This window comes from Triturus cristatus, chromosome 2_1, assembly GCF_964204655.1.
Source record: "Triturus cristatus chromosome 2_1, aTriCri1.1, whole genome shotgun sequence".
NCBI classification, from domain to species: Eukaryota; Metazoa; Chordata; class Amphibia; order Caudata; family Salamandridae; genus Triturus; species Triturus cristatus.
In genome coordinates this window covers 989,607,488-989,616,219 of record NC_140581.1, presented here as the reverse complement: position 1 = coordinate 989,616,219, position 8,732 = coordinate 989,607,488, and the positions used below count along the sequence as shown (strand labels likewise).

At 51.9% G+C, this 8,732-nt stretch overlaps 1 long non-coding RNA gene across 1 annotated transcript in view; it reads left to right on the top strand.

Annotated features, from left to right (window-relative positions):
- Positions 1-201: 201 nt before the first annotated feature.
- Positions 202-8,732, top strand: part of LOC146866177 (uncharacterized) — a 50,144-nt gene continuing 41,613 nt past the window's right edge. Inside the window, exon 1 of the long non-coding RNA XR_014970629.1 lies at positions 202-333. This is a non-coding gene — a long non-coding RNA (uncharacterized LOC146866177). The remainder of the gene's footprint in view (positions 334-8,732) is intronic.

Here is an 8,732-nt window from a genome sequence, read left to right as displayed (position 1 = left end):
AAAACATACAGTAAGCATTTTAGCAACACATGGTTATTTTTTCTCTTTTGCATAGTCTTGGCATCGTTCCGAAGCCGTAGTAGTTGGTAAGTCCCTATAGCATTAGACGTGGTTCATTTATTTTACGATGGCTTATTGCGTCATTTCCTTTTCGGTGTCGAAACCAATCCAACAGCTTGGTAGGTGCAAGATTGAAAAGCCCTCGGATTGGAGGGCGAGTCTTTCGCTTTATAAAAAAAAAAAGCATTTAATTGGTTCGCACGGCTCGGTCTAAACTCTTTCTCTCTTCTTTTCGCGTACGTGCGGGTCGTGAAGAAGAGTTTTTCACAAAATGTAAGTAAGGAGTGTAGTTTCCCTTTAGTGTTCTTGTCGCTCTTGTTATTTGATTTGAGTTTGTTATAGTTTAGTTTTCGGCTCGGGATCTAAAACTTTAGAAAGGTCTTACTCGAGCTTCCTTTTGGAGTGGAGTTTAGCCGTTTTACTCGTAATGTTTGCAAAGGTTAAGCGAAACATCATCCTCTTTTTGATATAGGGGAGGGGATGTAGTCCGTCTGCAAGACTGCCGAATTTGGTGCTGGAAACCAGGGTTTGATCCTCGGGGTCGCGTCCACATCATTTGATTCTAGGCAATGTACTTAATCTCCCCGTGCCTGAATGTGTAATGTAAATAGGGTGCTCGTGTAAAGCACTCCAGTACCATCGGGTCGAGTTCGCGCTATATAAATATGCACACACATGTTTGGCAAATCTTGATGAATGTTCGTGGTTTGGAAGTGAGATGTGGGCAGTGTGACATAATTGTGTAAAATTGACCGCGGTTTTGGTCAACGTTTCTTAGCATTTGTAAGCTTAAAGTGCTAGTCTGATGACGGCGAATTGAAAGGTTGTTTTAGTAAAGCAGTGCCAACCCGTAATGAAGCGGTGTCAAGTTTAGAATTGCTAGGACACCTTGGAAGGGGAAGACCGTGCGGGCGCAGAAATGCTTGTTTCTGGGAGGTAATATGAGCGGATTTTTTTTAGGTTTTATTTTAAACTCCCCTCTAAATTAAGTCCTCCTAAAACATATGTCGGAGGCTTTAGTTTTTCGCGTGCGATTACTATTCATTATATTTGGGTTCTAATCGGGGCCACTGGAATTACGCGGCAGGAAGGGCCGAATTATGCGGCATGATTAAAGTAAATTATGGCCGGAAGAAAACGCAAATTATGCTGATTAATGCAGCAGACTTTTTTATCTCATTATTTTGTCTATTTTACAGTTAAGACTGTCTGCGCATTGGTTACACCTTAGTACCAGTATACCAGCCGAATACAACAGAAATGTGACCAGTCCTCTTTTGCACGGGGCCTTTCACTACGCCGCAACACATGGTCAGTGACTGGCTACCGCCCTCCCCCTATGACCACACCACCCCCGGACACAGCACCTAGACGTGGTATCTTTGGAAGGCGGGAGGTCGAGAGACCCCCGGCCGTATTTATTAAGTACAAAAACAATAAATTTTAAATTTGCATGATAAACAGTTATACAAAAATTCAGCAGGACATTAGATACATTATTGTCAACAGGTGTGAGTGACTATCCTTAACAAAGACTCTAATACAGATTGTTTCCTAACCGAGTCTAACATCCTCCTCTGCATTTTTGTATACTAACATTTCTGGGCCATATGGCAAGGTCGCTAACCGGTGTCAGGTCCTACTAGCTGTGCCTCCCCTACAGGTGTGCGCATGCGCAGCCGGGCCCGGTAATTACCCGGTCCACGCCGTGAACTTCATTTACCCACTAAAGGAGGGCCCTTACTCTGCGCCATCCGGTGACGTCATGAGTATGTGCGCGTGGGGTGGCTACCAGCCTAAGGAAAGCGTGACTCCCCAACCCGCGCCCCTTTGAAGCACCAGTTACCTTCCCCCTGAAGTTCTAGGAGGGGCCAATGGCCCCTCCCCCTGGGCGGGCACCTCCGTAGAATGATGCCCGCCCCCTCAGACCTTCAAATAGTTGCTCACCGGTCATGACCTTACCGCATGCCCCCATACCTAATAAATACGACGACCTATGGGAGAAAATTCTAAAGGACAACTACACTGACTAAAATCACACGTCATGTATAACACCATAAAGCTACAAGGGAGAGAAAAGGCCTAAACACGACTGCATCAGTTACACATAATACAGTATCATTCACTACCTTGGGAGAAAAAGGCCTACAAGAAAGCATAGTCAAGAACATAACTGCACAATACCATATTGATCACTACAATGGGAGAAAAAGTCCTAAAAGAAAACCTCATCAGAAACTAACATCTCATAACAGTTTCACGCGCCCAATGCCCACTAGTTGGACTAGCAATGCATCAACCATGTACTCCAGGGATGGTGGGTGGGGAAAATTTACCGCCCTGAGCGCCAGGGCACGTCCGATGTGGGGGAGCGTCCAGGGAACAAGGGGGTCACCTGGGCGCTCCCCGCCGCTTTATCCCCCCAGAGGCCCTCCCCTCCGACCCGGATGTCGATTAACGCCATCTGGGTCACGTAGGCAGCCAATCGGTGGTAGGGCGCGCCCCCAGTGAACACGCCCCACCACCGAGAAGTCCGGGGGAGGACGCCGCACTGCCATGCAGGCGGAGGGGCCAAGAGCCCCCCCTTTCCACATGGTCAGTGACTGGCTACCGCCCTACCCCTATGACCACACAACCCCCGGACACAGCACCTAGACGTGGTATCTTTGGAAGGCGGGAGGTCGAGAGACCCCCCAGCCGTATTAAGTACAAAAACAATAAATTTTAAATTTGCATGATAAACAGTTATACAAAAATTCAGCAGGACATTAGATACATTATTGTCAATAGGTGTGAGTGACTATCCTTAACAAAGACTCTAATACAGATTGTTTCCTAACCGAGTCTAACATCCTCCTCTGCATTTTTGTATACTAACATTTCTGGGCCATATGGCAAGGTCGCTAACCGGTGTCAGGTCCTACTAGCTGCGCCTCCCCTACAGGTGTGCGCATGCGCAGCCGGGCCCGGTAATTACCCGGTCCACGCCGTGAACTTCATTTACCCACTAAAGGAGGGCCCTTACTCTGCGCCATCCGGTGACGTCATGAGTATGCGCGCGCGGGGTGGGGGTGGCTACCAGCCTAAGGAAAGCGTGACTCCCCAACCCGCGCCCCTTTGAAGCAGCAGTTACCTTGCCCCTGAAGTTCTAGGAGGGGCCGATGGCCCCTCCCCCTGGGCGGGCACCTCCGTAGAATGATGCCCGCCCCCTCAGACCTTCAAATAGTTGCTCACCGGTCATGACCTTACCGCCACAGGCCAGCATTGTTAACCAACCATCTGGCCTCCCCCTCTACCCAGACCTAAACCAGGAGCGCGCTTATTTTGCAAATCCCTCCAACCAGGCCCAGACATTATTAGACCACAAGACGTTCGCTGCCTCCATCAAGTGCACCCCGTCCCTCAAGTAAAAATGCTCGCCCCAGATACACCCATGTGGAATCGTCTGCAACTGGGGGGTCCGAAATAATTTGTCCAACTGTGTTGACCCTCCGTACCGAGTGATTCAACGCCCTGACCGAGACCCCCCCTCGCCACTGCCACCGAGGAATAAGTTGCGACCAAACTACTGTGGAACCCGGGCAAGCCCTGGCCACCCACCCCGCAGTGGAAATGATCTCCTCAATAAGCACGCGCCTCCCCAATTTTGCCAAATCATTCTCCCCCAGGTGAAGTATCACCACTGACGGGGGGGGCCGCTGCTGAGCTAAGAGTCCCTGGAAAAAATTCCGAAACTGGCTGAGGCATAAACCCCCCCCTCCCAAAAAATGATATATCCAACCCCTTTTGCGCTGCACTCGTCCTACGGTCTCCTGAAAGAAAAACATGTTCCGCACGCCTAACATAAGAGTGGCCCACAATCCAAGTCACCAATTTCTTGTGTCCTCCGTGCTGTGCCGATGTTGGTCATTGTCGCCCGGTGACGAGTTCCTCCCCTGCGTGACAGGTTTGAGAAACTGCAAAAAACCAGAAACATACCGGGCGTGAGCACCATCCTGTCACAACATGTCAATTCGTACATAACTCTTGTAACGTTCAGACGACCATCTCCCCAGTGTCTTCACATTCTCCACTGAGAGACCCCTCGCCACTGCCTCGGTTGCTGCCCCAATCCTAAATGAGTGGGTGCCGAATTCCCTTGGATCGAACCCCGCCAGACTGACCGTTAGCTCCAAGACTCGCCTAAACTGGTACCTAGTCAATGGTGTACCATCGGCGTGACACAGCAGTGTGTCCCCCGCCGTGCACTCCCGCTGCCTGCAGAAAGCCTCCACGTGAGAAACCGGGCAGCAGGGGTTGGCCCGCGCCCGATGGAGCACTATGGTGTGACCCCGAGAGTCCTGATCGGTTTTTGATCTCTGAATTGTTATTCTCATAACGTCCTCCCTGATCTCAACCCCGGCCCACCGTAGTCCCCCCACTCTATCAGCTTTTGACCCAGCAACTAATTCCCCAACCCTCAAAGCCCCATAGAAGGCCAGGGAAAATGCCGCCTTGAACAAGATAACCTCCCACTGGGAGCTACAAACACTGTGCAGCGCCCCCAATAAGGCCGTCAGCCGTGTCAGTCCAATGGGCCTTCTCCTATCGCCCTGGTAACCCTGTAAACGGCGCCAACCCCTCAAGGCCTTGCGCACCAGAAAGGTGTTAGTGGGATCTCGCACACCCTTACCCTGCACAAAGGAGACCGCCGCCCTATGTCTGTTCGCAGTCGCCACTGAGCGCCCTTCCCTGTGCATCGATTCTAGGTAAGCTGCAAAGCTGTCCTCCTGGGCCCACCTAGCCTCCCATTCCTGCCCCAAAAACGCCCGGTAAGACAAAAACGCCCCTTCGTAAGCTGTCTTGGTCCTGGGGGCTAAGCTAGCAACCACGAAGTCCTGTAATCTGGGGCACCAATCTGCCAAAGTACTGCCGGGAATTGCGCCGGCTTGGGATCTGCCGCTGGAAGATGTTCCCTGAAAACCTGCATTTTAAAGCGAGAAAGGGAGTCAGCTGCATTATTGAGGACGCCAGGGACATGCTTGGCTCTGAAAACCACATTCAATTTTAAGCATTGCAACACAATCTCCTTCAGTAAACGGAGTATGAATGGACAGCGTGCCCCCTGCTGATTTATGCATTCCACAACCGTCATGTTATCCAACCAGAACACCACGGATTGGTTGCATAAGAGTTCCGGCCAGACCATCAACCATATCGGGAAGAGCTCCAGAAAGCCAATATTGGTGGTCAGTCCCTGTGTCCTCCATTCTGCTGGCCACCGCTGGGCGACCCACCTGGTACCCAGAATGGCGCCAAAGCCGGTACTCCCAGCAGCGTCCGTCCATAAGCCCAATTCCGCCGATGTGGAGGGAGGACCTGGCCACACTACTCTGCCATTAAAATCCTCCAGGAATGCCATGCCATCCAAATAAGCATATCCTGGCGAACCTCAGATGACAACCTCGTGTGGTGATGTTTCTCCCGTAGCCCTTTCATAGCTTGGGCAATAGAGCGTGAAAAAGGGCGTGCCATTGGGATGACCCGGAGCGCAAAATTCAGTTGCCCCACCACCTCCTGTAGCTGTTGCAATGTAACCTTGTCCTTGCGTAGGCATTGACGTAGGGCTGCTCTAAAGCTAGATACCTTGGCCATGGGTAACCTGAAGCATCCCTCCACGGAATCAATTTAGATACCAAGGAATTCCAAACAGGTGGACGGGCCCACCGTTTTTCCCGGCGCTAGCGGGACCCCAAAAGCCCGCATGAGCACGCAAAATTCCTGCAACGCCCAAGCACACTCCTGAGATCCCGCCGCACCTAAGAAAAGGAAATCGTCCAGATAATGCATAACCTGCCGGTGGCCCGTCACCTCTCTCATGACCCATTCCAAAAATGAGCTAAACTCCTCAAAGTAAGCACATGAGATAGAACAGCCCATGGGCATACATTTATCCATATAAAACTTGCCATCGAAAGTGAAACCTAAGAGATGGTGGTCCAGAGGATGGACTGGGAGGAGGCGGAAGGCAGATTCTATGTCTGATTTTGCCATCAATGCCCCTGGCCCCAGCGCCCGCAATAAATCAACTGCCTGGTCAAATGAGGCATACTTTACACTACAAATCCCCTCATCAATCGCATCATTCAGTGACGCACCTCTCGGTGCCGACAGGTTGTGAATCAATCTGAACTCCCCTCTCTTTTTTGGGTACTACCCCTAGTGGAGAACACACAAAATCGGGGACCGGCACCTTCTGGAAAGGGCCAGCTATCCTACCCAGGGACAGTTCCTCGCTAATCTTAGCAGCCACCACTGAGGGGTTATGTTGCACCGACAGTTGATTCCTGCAATGTGCGCTACCTGTGTTGCCCCCTGCCGGGATCCTAAAACCTTGAGAAAAACCTTCCTGCAGTAGAGTGGCCGCTGTGTGATTCGGGTACCTATTCAACCAAGGGATCATTGCCAAAACATCTATAGGGGTTGGTATATCCAGAATAACTGAACTACACTGGCTTCCCCCTCCCCCTCTGACTGTGGTTGCCCTGCTTGGACCTGCAAGATAACTCGGGGTGGGAGGGATGACCGCAGACTGAACATGCATGTCTGAATTTACAGGTGCCAGGGGCCCTCGTGCAGGTGCGCTTATTAAAATCCCAACACACCCCTTTCCTCTCATACCCCCCCTACCCCTACCCGGGACCTCGCTCCCCTGAGCCGCCCGAAAGGGGTGCTGAGGTCTGGTGGAGTACCCCCTGACCGCACTGGTGGACTGCAGTGGGGCAGAGCTCCCTGAGAACTGCCTATGCCATGACACAGAGTCAACCTTGTCCCATGTCAATGATGTGTCAAATTCCTTAGCTTTCCTGAAATTGACATCATACTCCTTCCAGGCATCCCCCAGGTACTGCTCGCTCCACCCCACAATCCTACTCTGGTAGCAAGCCAATGGCGCCTGCACATTAGGGGGCCGTTCGGCCATGATGGTCGTGAATACTGCGAAAGCCCTAACCCAATTGAGTAAAGTTTCCTCCACCCTAAATCTAGCACACTGTGCCGTCCATTCACTTGGATACATCCACTCCTTTAGTGTCTTTGCCTGTTCCATCTCCCTGTGATCCAGTAGCAATGAAAAAATGTAAATATATTTTCCCGCCCAAATCAATTCTTTCGTTGCTTGGGACACATGTTGTGCCAAATTCTCACTCCTAGAGGGCAATGACCCATCACCCAAGAGGGGCAGGGCCACCTCCTTACCATTTTCCTGCGCCGCGGCCGGTTGACCACCATCTGCCTTCGGTTGGGCGGGGCTGGAACCTGCAAGTGAAGAAGAGGAGGGAACCGCAGCTCTATCCGCTGCCGATTTAATCTTTTCTACCAACTGTGCTGCTTCTGCAGCATGATCTGATGACGCTGGTAACGCGCCCCCCTTTTTTAGCCATGGCAATAAAGCCGCTATTTGGGATGCCAATTCAGGCGGGACCGAGTCCGGGTTGTCCGCTGGGACTACCGGCGCCCCATGGGGCGTGGCCGGTGGCACCGGTATGGCAGGCGACGGAGTGACCGGCGGCAGGCCCGGCACTGGGATCGGTACCACGGGCGGGGGAGCAGGCCCCACAGGAGGTAGCGCCGGCGGCATAGCAGGAGCCGGTGTAACGGGCGCCGGGACTACCGGCACAGGTATAAGGGCTACCGGAACCGCGGGTGCGGGTGGAATCGAACTCGGTACTACTGGGGCTGGGGCACTGCACCTGCGCTTCTTTGCCTTAGATGTCTTGTGCGGGCTAGCAAAATCCCCTCTTGGCAAGGGTGCCTTCCGCTGCCGCGCGGGCCTGCCTGAGGGGACTGGGGGATCAGTAAACCTTTCATTCATGCGGGCCTCCAATTCATCCACTTTACTCAATCTCCTATTAATGCTGTTCATCTCCTGCATCATGGCCTGCATCATAGCCTCCATCTTGGACCCCCCTTCACCACCCATCGACCCCGGCATGACTTGGGTGCACCGCCCTACACTAATACCCTAATACAGGTGTAAGTATGCTTATTACCTTCACCAGATGGAGGATATACGGGGGGCTGTAAGCACCATGCAACCGTAACCACAACGCCCCGGCTTATCCGGTTTGTCAGGGATGAGTAAACTCTAACGTAGACCCACCCGGCGGCTACCAGAAGCAATGCAATGCGAGCCCCCCGCTCTCCTCTTACCGTTCAAGATCCGGCGCACTCTCAGCCGGAATTTCGCCCGCGACCACACCGATATCCACCAGTCCGTTCGCAACGTGAAATACAAGAATGCAGCGTTCACGTGCCTAAAATAGAGAATGCATTAATACACACTAGTGTTAAATACAAACAATTGGTGAAAGCGGACTGCACCACGCTTAGAAAAGGTATGTAGCTTGAACTTTTACTTCCCCCCCCCCCCCCCCAACTGCCCTTGGCTGTTGCCCCTACCTCAGCAATCTCACAAGCAGTTGGTGAAAGCAAACTGAATAATATAAAAACATATGTGCAAGCTCGGACCTTCTTTAAACCACCCCTCCACTGCCCTCAGCTGTACCCCCACTGTAGCTATCACACCAGGCTAATCAAAGGTAATAAATTCACTATCTGTTGCGAGACAAAGGCACCTGTTCCCAGCCTAATAAAATAAAAACGATTGCTAAAGATTTTCCCTTCAGAGCTGA